An 18,116-nucleotide genomic window follows, 5' to 3' on the forward strand; every position below is an offset into this window, starting at 1 on the left:
GAAGCCTTCTCTGATTACTGAACACACAGGTGCCTGGTAGACGCTTGTTGCCTCCTGTTGAATTCGGTGACCCCTGCCTAGTCTTCAGCCAGCACAATCTAGTCCCTGCCATCCCCTCTGTGCTTTTGTAGTGAAATGGTCGATTCCCCAAGTCAATTCCCCAGAATCTGCCAGGCGGCCCAGAACACATTCTGACCAAATGTCCGGCTCGCCACCATGTGCTTCCTGACTGCTGCTTCCTGCTGTCAGTGTGTGGGAGCCCAGAGGACACACTTTTATTTGAACAGCATCTCGAGATAGACAGGGCTGAGAAAACCAACGCAAAGGTGTGACAAAATATACTGCAGAGAGTAACTAGAAATTCTTTCCAATGTTTGTGTTTTGCTCCCCACCACTGGCTGGAAAAGGCATTTTCCAATTGCATTTCTTTTGATTTATGCCTGGCTTGTTCCTCTAATCAGCTCCCAAGAAAAGGGACAGACTCTCTTCTCTGTTCCTTCCCCTCAGTGCAAATCTTTGACCTCAGGAGTCATCACATATTATTTAAATCCAAGATACATTGAGTGTTTGCTACCAGTTAAGCGCTCTTGTCATCCCCTTTTATAGAGGAGGGAGCCAGGGCTTAGTGAGGATGAGGACTGGACGAGGGTGGCACTGCTGCAGGAGGCCAAGCTGGATCGGGGTTTAGGTTTGTAACACAGAATCCTGCTGTGGGGCAATGGGTGGGGTGGGTGTGGCGCCTGAGGCCAACTTCCTCTCGTCCACCCATTCTGCCCTCTGCAATAAAGTTCATTGTCCAGGAAATCCCCTGCAAGTGACAATGACTCTGAAACTTTCCCGAAGATAAAAACTGCTTGGCCAGGGCCCCACTCACCACTCGCCATCCCTTCAGCTGATGCTTAGTAACTCTTCCTTTGCCAGTAGTCGGGCTTTCCAGCTACCTTCAAGTCAGGACAAATTCTCTTAAAGAGGCCCTAGGGACATCCAGGCTCGGATTCAGGCCCATCCCCCATTATGGAGGACCCATCCCTGCCACCCCACCCAACCCACTATCCCTTCCTTCCTTTCTTCCTTCCCGGAGTTTTTGCAGCTCAGCTCTCACTCAGCCAAAGGGAAGCAACTGCTAATGTTAAGCAGTAAGGAGACTTAAGTAGGGGCCCAGGAGGTACTTTTTAAACAGAAATTTACTCAGGTTCAGGAAACAGCTATAAAGGGCATCTTGGCAATGCAGGCGCTCCTTCTCCTGGTTGTAAACCCCAGGCAATGCCATACAGAGTGTCTGTTTATCAGTTGTCATGGATTCAGGAAGCCACACAGACCTGCCCATCACCAGGGCATCCCCAGGCCCTGCCTCCAGAAATGACCACCCCTGAGTTGAGATCCACTCTTGGAAAGAAACTGAGGAGGGGCTTTCACAATTTTCTTAGGCTTCACACCCTTTGTTGTTAGGAAATTCTTTCTACAGCCAACTTCAGTACCTGTTAACATATTCTGAACAATAGAGTTGTTTTTGTTGTTGTCCCCCATTTAATTTGAATAAAATAATAGGCATTGAATGTTTGTATGACAAGCATTGTATTAAGCACTTTGTACTTGGTCATTTTAATTCCCACAAAAAGCCATTAATCATTACTGTATAAACAGTTAATGATCAAAGGTATCATTAATATACCCATTTTACAGATGGGGCACCAAGACTTAGGTTGAGTAAATTACCCAACATCATACAATAACAGAGTAGGGATTTGAATTCAGACAGTCCCAACTTCAGGGCCCATGTGCTTAATTAATTATTAATGCTCTGTATCTCCCTACAATTTTCCTTTCCCCAAATGGGATCGTTCCACCTGCATATATACCTGTCCACAATATTTCCCCTTGAGGCAGGCAAGAAGGGGAAACGATCTAGTCTCACCTTTGGGACTAGAACTGGTCCCAAAGACCCTGAATAGAGTCATATTAGGGACCAGGGCCATGGAAGCTTTCCATTCCATCTCCTAATTCAATCTCTGACCACATCCACACCAGCCTTTCCCTTGTATGGCCCCATCTTGTTAATATCCTTCGTAACAAAGTGGTTCCTCAGCCTAACTGGAGGACTGTGAGCCATTCAGGAAAGCTCCAACAGACCAGGAGCTCTGGTCACAAGCGGAAAATAAACCCCTCTTTGCAGAGCAGCTGTATTTGCTAATTAAAAATTACTTCAACAGGGCTTCCCTGGTGGTGCAGTGGTTGAGAGTCAGCCTGCCGATGCAGGGGACACGGGTTCGTGCCCCGGTCCGGGAGGATCCCACATGCCGCAGAGCGGCTGGGCCCGTGAGCCATGACCACTGAGACTGCGCGTCCGGAGCCTGTGCTCCGCAACGGGAGAGGCCACAGCAGTGAGAGGCCCGCGTACCGCAAAAAATTAATAATAATAAAACAAAATAAATAAAATTACTTCAACAAAATGCCATAAGGAAAAGATACCTGGGGAGGCATTATGCTCTCAGTAGTTTTGGTAGGAACTCAGCATTGAATTCCAACTGAGGAAACAGCAGAGTAAAACACTGTGATCAGCTCCTGTGGCTGGGTTCTCCCTCACACATCACATAGACCACTACATCCCTCCCTCTTATTCTCTACCCCACTGGGCTTGTCACTGCCCCAGCCCCATACCTTATGACCCCATAGAGTAGGCAGGCTTGTGGTAAAGAGCCCAGACTCTGGAACCAGACAGCCTGGCAGCAACCTTTAGCAAGTTACTTAGCCTCTCTTGGCCTTGGCTTCCCCATTTATGAGTGGCAAATGAGTTAAAATGTTCAAAGCATTTAGAACAGGGTCTGACACATTGATTGGGAACAATAAATGTTCCACCCTTCCATGTAATTCATAGCCCTGTAAAATTGGGCAGGCCACTTTGAAAAAGGGCATGATGTAGTGATTAAGAGCACTTGGTTTGAAGTCAGATAACCTTGCCCTTGAATCCTAACTTTCAACAACTTATTTAACCTCTCTGAACCTCAGTTTCCCTATTTGTAAAATGAACCTAATAACATCTACCTCTCATTAGGATTGTTGAGAGGATTAAATGAGACAATATATGTAAGGGGCTTAGCACAGGGTCTGGATGGAAGTAAGCACTCAATGATTGGCCTTGGTTACTATTATTATTAACTCTCTGAACTTCACCCCTTCATGTATGACTTGGAGACACCACTGCCCTATGAATTCTGTGAAGCCTGAAGGACATGCCATCTAGTTTCCCCTCCACTCTCTCCTGCTCTTTTAGGATGTTCCAACTACTGCCTGTGTGACACTCACCTGTCAAAGCCAACTCAAAATACTGCCTCTTCCCAGAAGCCTTCCTGGGTCCCTACCTAGTGCTTTAGAGCCCCTGACTTGTTCTGACTTGAATTCAGAGTCACTTGGTCCCGTTCTTGTCTCCTGCCCATTCTACCTGCTGAGCCAGAAGTCCCAGGGGACAGAACCTCTTCCTATTCAATATCTTCCCAGTGGAGAAGCTTAAACCACCCCTCTGCCATCTTACCTTGAGACCAAGAAAGATGTTGGCTGAGGTCAGCCTTTGTTACTGACCAGGCCTGGGTAGGCATGGCTCCAGAGCCCCCAGCAGGAAGGGGGGAGGCAGATGTGGGTGCGCGGGCCTTCAGCCTCAGACTCATTGGGTAGCTGAGCTAAAGAGAAGGACCCTGAGCCCTCTGGTGGGGAGTCTGGGCTTCCAAGTAACATCCATTCCGCTTACTCCCTCCCAGGGCCTTTTCAAGGGCACTCGATGCTTTAGGACTGCCCACATAATGACAAAAACTAAGATGCACTCACATGCCACATGAAATGTCATTTATACATAAACTATGTACAAGTGAAACTGCAGTTAACTGGTTGACGTTTTTGTCTTATAGCCATTTATTTAAATACGAATTTTCATTTTGCAATTTTCTTTGTTCATTTTGAAACCAAAAACTTTTTTCCATCTTTCAACCATAGTCCCTAGGCCCTAAGCCTATGTCTAAGGTATGGGCCGGCAGTGCCTGGTTAGAGTCCCAAATCCCAGTGCTTGTCAATTCCTGGGCCCATCTGGACCACCCGACCATATCTATCCACCCAACTATCTATCATCTATGTAGCACCTATCTACCTACCTATCTATCCATCATCATCTATGTAGGCTGCCTAAAGTAATAAAGGCAACTGGACAGGGGGTAGAAAAGCCGCAAGTGGTGTGACACTGCCCTCTAGAGGTTGCTCCAGGAAGGTGCAGGTGGGGAGCCCCCTCAGCCGTCAGGCTGAGATCAACCCCACCATTCACTCACTCACATTTATTGAGCGCCTACCTATACCAGGCGTCCTGTACGCACTTTGGGAACAAAGGGTAATAGGAATAAAGTTCATCCCTGTCATCTGGGAGGTCACCATTTTGTAGCGGTGACTACAAACACAAACACAATTACAATTCAGTGCAATGACTACTGTAATATATGTGTGTACCAAGTTCCATGGGAGCACAGGGGGGATGTGAATAAGTCTGGGACAGTAGGGGAAGGGTCACCACAGGGGAGGTGACATTTTACTTGGACTTCGAAGGATAAGTAAGCATTTTCCAGGCAGCGCTAGACAGGGAAGACATTCTGGGCAGAGGGAACCGCATGAGCAAAGGCAACGCACTGTAGAACCGTGAGCTTGTTGGAGGGCAGTGAGAGGTGCCCTGCAGCTGGAGTGTGCATAGCATAGAACAGTGCAAGACCCGCCTAGAGAGGCAGGTGGCGCCAGATGGTGACGCAGCTCCCGTTTGAAAAACAGGGACATGCTACTCTGGCCAGGACCCTGTGCCCAACAAGAGGGAGGAATGTCTCTCCATTCCCATGGGTTTGGTTAAGGTCTTGCATTGGCCTCCTTGTTTCTCCCCTGCCCCTCACATCACTACCTAAGGATGCTTCTAGATCACAGTCAGGTTGCTCCTGATTTCTGCCTGCTTAAACCTCTCCATTGGCACATCAACATGCACAGGGCAAAGGCCAGACTCCCAGCCTCACATATAAGGGGGTGAGTTTGGGGCTCTTTCAAGGAGAAAGTTCTTTACGTAATGGGGGTTTATTACGAGGCCGCACGAGGAAGGCAGGAGGACAGGAGTCTCAGCTGCCAAACAACAAGGCCGTGCAGTGACTGGAAGGCGACTGAGCAATGCCGAAGGCTGCAATACAGCCGTGAGGGAGACAGTCCTTTACTGGCAAACATGACACATTCCTACAAAACTGTACGAGGGTGATATGTCTGAAAGCTGAACAATAGATTCGTGTGTTAGAGGAAAGAAAGTTCTGGCCCCAGGGAGCAAAACAAAAAAAAAATATCTCAAAATACCTAAACATGGTCCAGAAGCAGAATAAAATAGTGACTAAGAGTATTGGTCCCGGCACCAGGCTGCCTGGCTGCATCGCTTATTACCTATGAGATTCTGGGGAAATTAATTAATTGACTGCTCTCTGCCTCGGGTTCCTTTCTATACTAGTGCCCATTTCATACATTTTTGTGCAGATTACAAGTTTCACACGTGTCCTGTGTTTGAAATAGAGTGTCCACATAGGAGCCACTCAATAAACATTCTCTATTATGATTCATGCAGGCCTTGGGGCAGAGAGGCCTAAGTACCCCCTGAAGTACTACTCTCCACTACCTCGTCTCCCTTTCTTCTGGTTGGTAATGGAAACCCCACCCTCAAGGATAAGTGGTAGTCCAGCCAGAGACCAGATTTCATCACCCTCCTTGCAGCCCGCTGTGGCCACATGACCGAGTTCTGGCCAATAGGAGGCAAGCAGTACTGAGATGCCCAACTTCTGGATCCCGTCCTTAGAAGGAGAAAAGGTGCTTGCCCTTCACGCCTCCCCTTCCTGCTGATGAGAAGTGGCTTAGACACAGAAATGGAAGCACATGTTGAAGGTGGCAGAGGCACTCCAAAAGCCCCAGGCTGCTCCCTTCTTACTGCTACATGAGAAGGAATTGATCTTCTGTCTTACCTAAGCCACTGTATTAGGACCTAAGCCACTGTATTAGGGGCCTCTGTTACAGCAGTTTAGTGTATACCTTTAATGAATGCAGTATCTTTTTCTAAAGTAATCCTTCCCCGTTAGAATAGTGGGCAAGAGGCACAAAGAGATAGTTTACTCACATACATCAGAATAAAACATCTAAAAATGGCCTTTAAATAGATGAAAGTATGCTCAATTTTACTCATGAAGAAGAGAAATGCAAATTAAAAGTACACTGTAACCCCATTTCTCATTTATCAGATGGACAGAAATTCAAAGGCTTGACCACATACTCTGTTGGCGAGGCTGTATGGGAAACACACACTTTCATATTTTGCTGCTGTGACATAAGACAAATATATTTGGTCTCTGCCACTGTTGCCTGACACTGAGCCCCTAAAACCCTAGGAATTTCCTGAGTGTAGGGGTGATAAGCCCCTTTCAACGTTACCTGAATTTATGCTAATGAGGTGACTCTTGGAGGATAGGGGCCGGTTGCCAGAGGAATCAACCACAAGATCAGAGGGTTGGAACTTTCAGCTCCATCCCACGTCCGCCTCTGGGGAGGGGAGAAGGTCTGAGGATCAAATTAATCACCAATGGCCAATGATTAAATTAATCATGCCTGTGTAATGGAACCTCCATTAAAATCCTAAATGAATGGGTTCAGGGAGCTGCACATAGAGGTGCTGCGTGGCTGGTGCACCTGGAGAGGGTGGGGGAGCTTCACACCCCTTCCCCACATACCTTGCCCTGTGAACCTCTTCCATCTGGCTGTTCCTGAGTTACATCCTTTATAATACACCAGTAAGAGTATGCAAAGTGTTTCCCTGAGTTCTGCGAGCCATTCTAGGAAATTATTGAACCTGAGAGGGCTTCCCTGGTGGCGCAGTGGTTGGGAGTCTGCCTGCCAAGGCAGGGGACACAGGTTCGATCCCTGGCCTGGGAGGATCCCACATGCCGCAGAGCGACTAAGCCTGTGCACCACGGCTGCTGAGCCTGCACTCTGGAGCCTGCAAGCCACAACTACTGAGCCCACCAGCCACAACTACTGAAGCCCGCGTGCCTGGAGCCCGTGCTCTGCAACAGCAGAGGCCACGACAATGAGAAGCCCGCGCACAGCAGCAAAGACACAACACAGCCAAAAATAAAAACAAATAAATGTGGGAAGCCCTGATTTACAGCTGGTCGGTCAGAAGTATGTGAGGCCTGGACTTACGACTGGTGTCTGAAGTGAGGAAGTAGCTTTGTGGGCCTGAGCTCTTAACCTGTGGGGTCTCGGGGTCTGCTCTAACTCTGGGTAGTTAGTGTGTGAATTGAATTCTAGGACACCCAGTTGGTGTCTGCAGAGAATTGGAGAATTGGTTGGTATAGGAAAAAAACCCACACATTTGGTGTCAGAAGTATTGTTGGTGTTTAGAGGAAACAGTTTTCCTTTAGCTGGTGGGAGTGCAAAATGGTACAACCCCTATGGAGGAGGATCTGGCAATATCTAACAAAATAGGCATTGACCCTTTGACCTGGCAATCCCAGTCAAGAATTTACCCTGAATATAACCCTCCAACACTATTTTTTAAAAAAATACATACAGGTTTTTCAGCATTATTTGTAATAGCAAAGTATGAGAAACAAATGCCCAAACATAGGAGATTGGCTAAAGAAATTCTAGTACATCCCTGCAGTGGAGTACTAAGCAGCTATAAAAAAGGAACAAGAAAGTTTGCTTTGAACTGATACAGAGTCACGGTCAGGATGTATCATTAAGTGGAAAAAGCAAGATACAAAAGAGTATGCGGATATCCCCTGCTTCTCAAAAGTTCACTTTACACCACTTCGCTTTTACAGAAGACCTACATTAGTATCTGTTTTTGCTAACCAAAAGAAATCTGAAGAGGATTTTTGCTTTAAGAAAAAAGGTGAAAGGGGGGACTTCCCTAGTGGTCCAGTGGTTAAGAATCCACCTTCCAATGCAGGGGACGGGGGTTCGATCCCTGGTCTTGGAACTAAGATCCCACATGCTGCAGGGCAATTAAGGCTGCGAGCTGCAACTGGAGAGAAGCCCACCCACCGCGACGAAGATGCCACATGCTGCAACTAAGACCCGAAGCAGCCAAATAAATAAATATTTAAAAAAAAAAAAAAAAGGTGAAAGGGAATTCCCTGGCGATCCAGTGGTTAGTGCTCTCACTGCCAAGGGTATGGATTCATCCCTGGTCAGGGAAATAAAATCTCACAAGCCGCCTGGAGCGGCCAGAACAAAAGAAAGAAAAGCGCTCAGCTTTGCAGCTAGCTGGGCAGCGGGAGTGGCGCCACCAGGCTTCTTCCCTGGGAACTACATTCAGCATCTCAGCATCAAGCCACTGTAGCTTTGAACGAGTCTGTGAGCATCTGTGATTTATCTGTTTATTTTGTGCATCCCATTAGCAAGATGTGTCCGAAGGTAATTGCTTCTTCACTTCACGCCATTTTATTTTATGAAAGATTTCATAGGAACACTCTACTTTAAGAAAGCAAGGGAAACCTGTATATGTATAGAAGACTACCTTTCGTATAAAAGAAATATTCCCAGTCACAAATGCGATTAAGGAAGGGGGAGGGAAGAATTAGTAGTAGCTTCAAAGAAAACTAAACAACTGAAAGAATGAGACAATTACTTCCAGGCAAACCAAAACACTGCATAAGAAAGGAAATGCAATTATAGTATAATATATGGCTTAGCTGGGAGTCATAGTTATTTAGTCATAAAATGTAAATGTTGAATTAACCAAAAATTATGATATGTGAAGTGTGGAGGTGTACAAGAGGAGAAACCAAGAATTGAAGGGAGCTCTATGCTCATCTACCATAATAATAAGTAAAATGGGTAATGTCTAATGTTGAGAAATTAGGCGTTAACGGTATAAGCATATTACTTAGAAATATGGTGGTAATACCAGAGGAAACAGCCAGAAATGTTAGATGAAAATAGTGGCCTCTGAGAAGTAGGGAGGGGTCAGGCAGGGAATTGATATTTTCCATTATAAGCCTTTTAGTATCATTTGCTTTTTTTAATATCTTTTTTAAAATTTTATACTTATTTATTGATTCATTCATTCATTTTTGGCTGCGTTGCATCTTTGTTGCTGTGCGTGGGCTTTCTCTAGTTGCGGTGAATGAGGGGCTACTCTTCATTGCAGTGCACAGGCTTCTCATTGCGGTGGCTTCTCTTGTTGCAGAGCATGGGTTCTAGGTGCACGGGCTTCAGTAGCTGTGGCGCGTGGGCTCTGTAGTTGTGGCTCACGGGCTCTAGAGTGCAGGCTCAGTAGTTGTGGCACACGGGCTTCATTGCTCCGCGGCATGTGGGATCTTCCCGGACCAGGGATGGAACCCATGTCCCCTGCAGTGGCAGGCAGATTCTTAACCACTGAGCCACAAGGGAAGTCCTCATTTGCTTTTAAATGGTGTAAACATATTATGTTGACTTCAAAAACATGTTTTTCACTTAAAAAAAATAAATGAAAAGTTAAGAACAGGAGACTCCATACCAGCAGTAAAAGCTAGTAGAGCGTGAAGGGAACTGGGGAACCCACTTCTGTTCTCATTTGGTCAAACCACATTCTATCCCTCTGATGTCAGCAAAGACCGCACACAGGGGAATATTACTGGCAATTATCTGACCCAATCCTGAGATGTTTGGGTTTTTAAAACAGAACAAAGGACTTAACTTGGGTTCCCCCAGAAGCAGACCCTGAGTCTGTTTTTGAGGACAAATAGTGTTATTGGGTGGTAATCCCAGGAAGCATGAGCAGAGAGGGGTGTGGGGGAGTGAGGGGAGGAATGCAACACAAGATGTGTTCCGCAGCAGATGATTGCTATGGGCAGCTGGGGCTCAGTCCTTACAGAACCCACCTCAGAGCTGTCCCAACCACGAGTGAGAAAGCTGGGGTATTTATCCACCAACTCCTACCCACCATTGGTTGCGGGCCACCCCCAGAGCTGTTAACTCCCACCAGCTGCCCTGTTTCCGGCCTGCCCCAAGGAGGTCACCTCACTTCAACAGCAGAGCGTGCCTCAAGTGGGAAGTTGCAGGAGCGTGATGTCGAGAACCATGTGTGTGGAAGGGAAGGTACATGAGGGGAGAGTGGACGTGGAAGGGATACAGAAGGGACACTGACGTTGTCTGCTTTTCTTTTGGCCAGGGGTGAAGCTTCTCAAGAAGGGGCTGGGATGCACTGTACTGTGCGTCCTATAAGAGGGGAAAGGGGGGAGAACTGAGGGGACAGAGAAAGCTGAGTGAGAGGGACTGTCCACATTAAACACCCTCCTTTCTAAGGCTTAGGATGGGAAGACTCTTCCCTTTTATGGTACGAGGGAACATGTAACAAAGTTACTGCTCTTTTTTCCCATACTCTACTGGTCTTTTCAGCCCCTTTAGTCATTGTTGCCTGGTGTGTGTTTCATGAAGGGCAGACAGGACATCACTTTACAGGGGTCTTCTGTCGAGCTAGCCCAGATTTCTAGGTGGAGTAACTGTTAGTCACCCCCTGATGGTGTCAGCTTTGCCTAAAGACTCTTCTGTCACAGCCGCCAGGCAAGTACAGCAGTTCATGGCATAAATCCAGACGACAACGTCCCGAGTAAGAAAAACGATTAGTTATCCTTCTTGTATCTCTTTCTTAGAAATCCCCTGGCAGACTTCCCCTCATATATCATTGGCCAAACTTGGGTTTGCTGTAGAGGAACCAACCATCCTGGTTTACCTAGGACCGAGGGTTTTCTGGGCTGTGGGTCTTTCATGCTAAAACCAAGATAGTGCCCTCAACATAAAAACAAAAGCAAACAAACAAAAAAATGATTAAAAAATGGGCAGAGGACCTATTGAAAAATAGATATTTTTCAAAAAAAGACATACAGATGACCAACAGACACATGAAAAGATGTTCAACATTGCTAATCATCAGGGAAATGCAAATTAAAACCACAATGAGAGATCACCTCACACCTGTCAGAATGGCTATCATTCAAAGACATCAAATAACAAGAGTTGGCGAGGTAGAGAACAAACGTATGGACACCGAGGGGGGAAAGCGGCGGGGTGGTGGTGGTGCTGTGATGAATTGGGAGATTGGGATTGACATGTATACACTGATGTGTATAAAATGGATGACTGGGCTTCCCTGGTGGCGCAGTGGTTGAGAGTCTGCCTGCCGATGCAGGGGACACGGGCTCGTGCCCCAGTCCGGGAAGATCCCACATGCTGCAGAGCGGCTGGGCCCGTGAGCCATGGCCGCTGAGCCTGCGCTTCCGGAGCCTGTGCTCCACAACGGGAGAGGCCACAACAGTGAGAGGCCCGCATACCGCAAAAAAAAAAAGGATGACTAATAAGAACCTGCTGTATAAAAAAATAAATAAAATTAAATTAAAAAAAAACAAACAAACAACAAAAAAAGAGTTGGTGAGGATGTGGAGAAAAGGGAACCCTCATGCACTGTTGATGAGAATGTAAATTGGTGCAAGCACTATGGAAAACAATATGGCGGTTCTCCAGAAAGTTAAAAATAGAATTGCTATATGATCCAGAAATTTCACTTCCAGGCATTTACCTGAAGAAAACAAAACCTCTAATCTGAAAAGATATATGCACCCTTATGTTCAACCTAAGTGTCCATTGATAAATGAATGGACAAAGAAGATGTAGTATATATATATATATATATATACACACACATATATATATATATACATGTATATATATATATACACACACACATATATACATACATGTAATGGAATATTATTCAGCCATAAAAAATGAAATCTTGCCATTTGTGACAACATGGATGGATCTAGAGACTATTATGCTAAGTGAAATAAATCAGAGAGAGAAAGATAAATAATGTACGATCTCACTTATATGTGCAATCTAAAAAACAAAACGAAAACAGACTCATAGATACAAAGAACACGTGGGTGGTTGCCAGAGGGGAGGGGGGAGGGGTTGAGTGATATAGGTGCAGGGGATTAAGAGGTACAAACCCCCAGTTATGAAATAAATAAGCCACAGGAACGTAATATGCAGTACAAGGAATATAGTCAATAATATTCCAATAACTTTGTATGGGGACAGATGGTTACTAGACTAACCATGGTGATTGTTTCATAACGTCAAATCACAATGTACTACACCTGGAAACTAACATAATATTGCATGTCAACCACATTAAAAAAAAAAAGGAAAAGAAAAAAACCAAGACAGTCCCATGCAAACTGGGACAGTTGATCACCCTAGCTCCATGCTATAATACATGTCTTTGGTGTCCTGCTCAAATTCCCTTTGCTGGGCTGGGGATTCCCCTGAGGGTTGACTACTAATGACCCACAGATTGTCTCCAACTCCAAAGAATTGCCTTCAGCTGAACCAGAGCCACCTTGCTGTGGAGGTTACACCATCACCACCACAGCCCCTCCTCAGGGGAGCCTGTAGCCAGTGATTAACTCATGGGGGGTACAAAAGGTTGGCCCCTGGTTCCAAGATGGGAGGAACTGTGTGGTGCAATTTACACTCCAGAACTCCCCATGGACTCAGATTGAAGCTAATCTCCAAATGAGACCATGTCCTTGCTTCCCAGATTCCCTCATGTCCCTTCTCCCGAGGGCAGTCCATCTAACAATCAAGCATCCCTGTCTTAGGCTGTGCTCTAGTGAACCCAACAGAAGACACTCAACCATTGCTAAACCAATTAACGACAAGGGCAATGGAATTGCCATGACTCACTTCAGGTGCTGCCACTGGAGTTGGGATAGGGTCCCCTTCCACTGACACATGTAACACCGTGGAGAAAAAACACCAGTACATGCCCTTCAGAAGGAAGAAAAGGAAGACATGGTTATTAGTCAGGCAACAGGGGCGCCCTAGCAAGTAAAACTCTTGGGAAAGAATGGAAGTAACCGCTTACATCTGGGCTACACATTGTATAAGGAGCAAAGCGTGGGGTTTTATGAAATGTAAGCTTTTACTCCCTGTGAAACACCTCTATATCTTTATAATAAGCCCTCTTATTTTAAAAACAAACTAACTTGCAACCAAAGAGTCCTAGGCGACATAGAAAGGAGCATCCAGAGTCATGTTCATTTCATAAAACTTGAGAGATACCGTGGACTTGGCTGAGTTGGGCAGAGGGGTGCGAGAAAGAATATGTGACCACAGAAAGGGGAGCTGGCAGTCCTTGCTACGTGGTTGGTTAAGCTCTTCCCTGGTGTCTTTTTTTTTTTTGGTAGTTTCTCTTTTTTTTTAATTGAAGTATAGTTAATTTACAATGCTGTGTTAATTTCAAGTGTACAGCAAAATGATTCAGATATATATATATATGAATATATATATGTATTCTTTTTCAGATTCTTTTCCATTATAGGTTATTACAAGATATTGAGTAGTTCCCTGTGCTATACAGTAGGTCCTTGTTGGTTACCTATTTTATATATAGTAGTGTGTATATGTTAATCCCAAACTCCTAATTTATCTCCCCCACCCCTTCCCTGGTGTCTTTTGGTGCTCAGTCCATGTGTCCACTAAGACCAAGGCTTCAGATGACCTGATAGCAAGACCCAGTGTGTTGGCCATTGTTTGTGGACTTCAGTAAGGTGCAGCCAGAGACAAGCTGTTATCCCGCAATGGCCCAGCTGACCAAAAATGGTAAAACCCCGGGCGACCTGACGTCGTTGCAGTCATGATCAAGAATTAGCCTTGGAGAATGTAAAATAGCTAGCTAGTGGGAAGCAGCCGCATAGCACAGGGAGATCAGCTCGGTGCTTTGTGTCCACCTAGAGGGGTGGGATAGGGAGCGGGGGAGGGAGACGCAAGAGGGAGGGGATATGGGGATATATGTATGCATATAGCTGATTCACTTTGTTATACAGCAGAAACTAACACAACATTGTAAAGCAATTACACTCCAATCAAGATGTTAAAAAAAAAACAAAAAACAAAAAACGACTTAGCCTTGGGGGAATTCCCTGGCGGCACAGTAGTTAGGACTCTGTGCTTTCACTGCTGAGGGCCCTGGTTTGATCCCTGGTCAGGGAACTAAGATCCCACAAGCTCCATGGAACGGCCAAAAAAAAAAAAAAAAAAAGAATTAGCCTTGGAATGGGAGTTTGGGATTAGCAGAGGCAAACTATTATATATAGAATGGATAAACAACAAGGTCATACTCTATAATACAGGGAACTATATTCAATATTCTGTGACAAACCATAATGCAAAAGAATATGAAAAAGAATACATGTATAACTGAGTCACTTTGCTGTACAGAAGAAATTAACACAACTTTGTAAATCAACTATACCTCAATAAAAAATTTTTAAGAAATTAGCCTTGGGCTTCCCTGGTGGCGCAGTGGTTAAGAATCCACCTGCCAAGGCAGGCACCACGGGTTCGAGCCTTGGTCCAGGAAGATCCCACATGCCGCGAAGCAGCTAAGCCCGTGCGCCATAACTACTGAGCCTGGGCTCTACAGCCTGTGAGCCACAGCTACTGAGCCCGTGCGCCACAACTACTGAAGCCCACACGTCTAGAGCCCGTGCTCCGCAACAAGAGAAGCCATCACAGTGCGAAGCCCGCGCACTGCAACGAAGAGCAGCGCTCCCCCACACTCGCCGCAACTAGAGAAAGCCCGCATGCAGCAAAGAGAAGACCCAACACAGCCAAAAAAAATAAATTAAAGAAAATAAATACAGAAAATTAAAAAACAAACAACAAATTAGCCTTGAATCCTGCTGAATTGCTGTGTCAGATTTTCTGATTCTCTATACCTCCCCACACCCAGGAATGAAGTTAGAGCATTGATTAGAGAAACTGTAAGATCTTAGCTGTTGGAATGAAGGTATTGATCGATTCATTCAGTCAACAGATATTTGTTGAGCACCTACTCTGGGCCAGGTACTATTCTAAGCACAGTGAATGAACATCCCTGCCCTCAAGGAGCTCATGTAGGAGGGAGAAAGATGATAAATAGTAAACATAACAATTACATTTGTTTGTAACAGTCAGTACAGAACAGTATGTTAGAAGGTGCTGAGTACTGTGGAGGAAATAACAGAGCAGGCTAAGAAATTTGGAGAGAGAATAGGGAAATGGTGGTTGCAATTTTAAATAGAGAGGTCAGGGCAAGCTTCATTGAAAAGGCAAGATTTGAGTGAAGACATGAAAGAAACTAGGGAGTGAGTTACCTGGACATAAAAGGGGAAGAGCAAGAATATGCCTGGGAGTTCAAGCAACAGCCAAAAGGCTAAGGGGGCTGGAGCGGGGTATGGGGTGGGGGGACTTGTAGGACAGGTCAGACAGGTAGTGGGGGACCAAGTGGGACGGAGTTTGGGCTTTTACTCTGAGAGAAATGAGAAAGCCTTTGCAGGATTTTGAGCAGAGGAGTGACACAGTATACTTATATCTTAAAGGATCTCTCTGGCTGCTGGGTCGGATGAGGATAGATGATAAGGAAGCAAGTAAAAGCTGGGCAAGTGTTCGGAGGTCTCTGCAGTAACCCAGATGAGAGAATGAAGGCGGTTCAGGCTACAGCGGTACCATTGGAGGTGTGATTAAGTGGTCAGATCCTGGACGAATTTTGAAAGCAGAACCAGCATAGTTTCCTGGGATCGAATGTAGGGTGTAAGAGAAAACAGCTTTGTTGGGAAAAAAAAAAAAAACCACCACCAAACCTCAGATCTCTCCAAACCATCTTTCATTGAGCCCCCTCTGCTGGACAAATGTGAAATTGCCTCCCATCTTAAAAGACCTTCCCCATGGCTGTGGAACGCGAGGTTGCAGGGATGACTGACCTTCGAGGGCAGATTAGAGGAGCAAGTCAGACACCTCCACCCTCATTATTCACCATCCATACCCTGAAGCTAAAGCATGAATTGGAGAATTGGTATAGCTGAGCAGAACCCCCTAGGCAGACCCAGCTCTGAATCTTCACCAAGCCTGGATATTATCAAAGAAAGACAAGATTCTTAGTTTGGACTTTTTAGCAGAGAACTCCCAAAGGAAATGCTCAGGTCACCAAAATTTTATGGGAATTGTAGTACCAGAAAAAAAAAAGTAATGCTGGCAAATAGAGGCCTGAGATTTTCTTAAACCAATGTTACAAGAAGACTCGATCCCAAACCTCATAAAAAGGATACCAGCAATAATAGGAAGTAGATGTTTCCCTAGAGGAGACCCTACCCACTGGTCCTCTTTGAAGCAGTCCTGAAGGATGCTGGTTATATCAATATAAAGGAAGTCCTCCAAGCAGGTAGATCATAGGGACCAAGGAAGTCACTCCACTGCTCAAGAAGTGAGTTATACAATGATGCCAATGTGATTTGCTGTTGCATCATTTACCTATACAGACTTGTCCAGCAGCAAGATACAGCACAGCCCCTGGACCAGTGGCCAAGTATGGTGCTTTCATGGAGGCCTCCCACTAAACCCTTTTCTTAAGAATAACTAATGTGATTCTCCTTTTTTTTTTCCTTTCCCACTATTGCATATGAGTAGTGGTTACTGGTAGGTACTACTAATCAGAATTAAAATTGGGATTTTGTATGGTCAGTGATATGTAGGGAAATGTACCTTATAATTGATGCTAATGTGAGCATGTACGTTTAGGAATACTTTGTGTTAGAAAAAATTCAGTAAATTTATATGAATGTGTCTTGGTCAGCAAAATGCTGGGAGATGCAAAACTGATTTAAAAAATAAATTGTACCATTTGACTTTTTTTTTTTAAATCATAAGAGAGAGGGAGGCATTGGGCTAGAAAGTGGAAGAATTTTGTGCAAAGATAATGACTGAGATCCTTAAACTGAAGGTCTAAGTTATGGACAAAATGCAATGCAATCCGCCTAGTGCTCCAAAAGATCTTGGCACTGCACCTGCATAAATGAACCAAGTGTCCATGAATCTGTCCTGATCCTTGCACCATCTGAGACCTCTGCTGCATGGAAGGAAGCCCAAGTGTGCAGAAGGTGGGGCTCTATCTATTGTTTAGTCCATAAATAACAGGACGATGTGGAGCCACACCAAGGTAAGATCGAACCTGAACTAGAAGATTAGATAGACATCAGAGGGAGGTAATACACTTGGGGAATAGCTGCCTCACTATGGTGCCTCTGGCTACTAGCTGGACACAGATGATTTTAGCTTTGGGAAGAAGGTGAGTAGTGGTCATTCTTGAAGTGGTTGGGCCGTGCTTAGAGGGCTCATCTTAGGCTGTACTGGGAGAAAGGTGGTGGGGGGATGGGGTTTAGAATGTAGTGGGGACTTTTCAAGGTATCTGCCTGGCTAATGGGGGTCTTCACTCCCTCTTCTCTAGTTACTGCCCTTCAATTCTTGATATGGACTCCAGCAGTCACGTTTGAAAGGTTTCTTTATGTCTAAATGCATGTTTTGTAATGTTTTGATTTCTCATTTAATTACATTGTGGTCGGAGAATGTGGTCTGTGTGACATTGATTCTTTGGTATTTATTGAAGCTTGTTTTGTTATTTAGTAAGTGGCCAATAAGTGTTCCATGTGTGCTTGAAAAGAATGTGTACTCTTTAACTGCTGAGTGCAGAGTTCTATATAAGTTCACTTAATGAAGGGAGTTAATTGTGTCATTCAAATCTTCTATATCCTGGTTTATTATTGGTCTGTAGATCTGTCAATTACTGACAGAGATGCATTATCTCCCAACATGATGCTGAATTTCTGAATTTCCCCTTATAATTATGTCAATGTTCACTTTATATGCATGTTATTAGATGCATACACTTTATTTTATTTATTTATTTTATTTATTTATTTATTTTATTTATTTATTTTTGGCTGTGTTGGGTCTTCGTTGCTGCCCGTGGACTTTCTCTGGTTGCGGCAAGTGGGAGCTACTCTGTGTTGTTGAGAAGTGTTGCGCCGGCTTCTCAATGCGGTGGCTTCTCTTGTTAAGGAGCACAGGCTCTAGGCACGCGGGCTTCAGTAGTTGTGGTGCATGGGCTCAGTAGTTGTGACGCACGGGCTTAGGTGCTCCGCAGCATGTGGGATCTTCCCGGAGGAACAGGGCTCGAACCCGTGTCCCCTGCATTGGCAGGCAGATTCTCA

The 18,116-nt window shown here is 45.1% G+C and overlaps 1 long non-coding RNA gene across 1 annotated transcript in view; it reads right to left on the reverse strand.

Moving 5' to 3' along the window:
- Positions 1 to 12,858, reverse strand: part of LOC117197760 (uncharacterized) — a 22,720-nt gene extending 9,862 nt beyond the window's left edge. Inside the window, exon 1 of the long non-coding RNA XR_004478620.2 lies at positions 12,775 to 12,858. This is a non-coding gene — a long non-coding RNA (uncharacterized LOC117197760). The remainder of the gene's footprint in view (positions 1 to 12,774) is intronic.
- Positions 12,859 to 18,116: the final 5,258 nt, after the last annotated feature.

Source organism: Orcinus orca, chromosome 19 (genome assembly GCF_937001465.1).
Source record: "Orcinus orca chromosome 19, mOrcOrc1.1, whole genome shotgun sequence".
Classification (NCBI taxonomy): Eukaryota; Metazoa; Chordata; class Mammalia; order Artiodactyla; family Delphinidae; genus Orcinus; species Orcinus orca.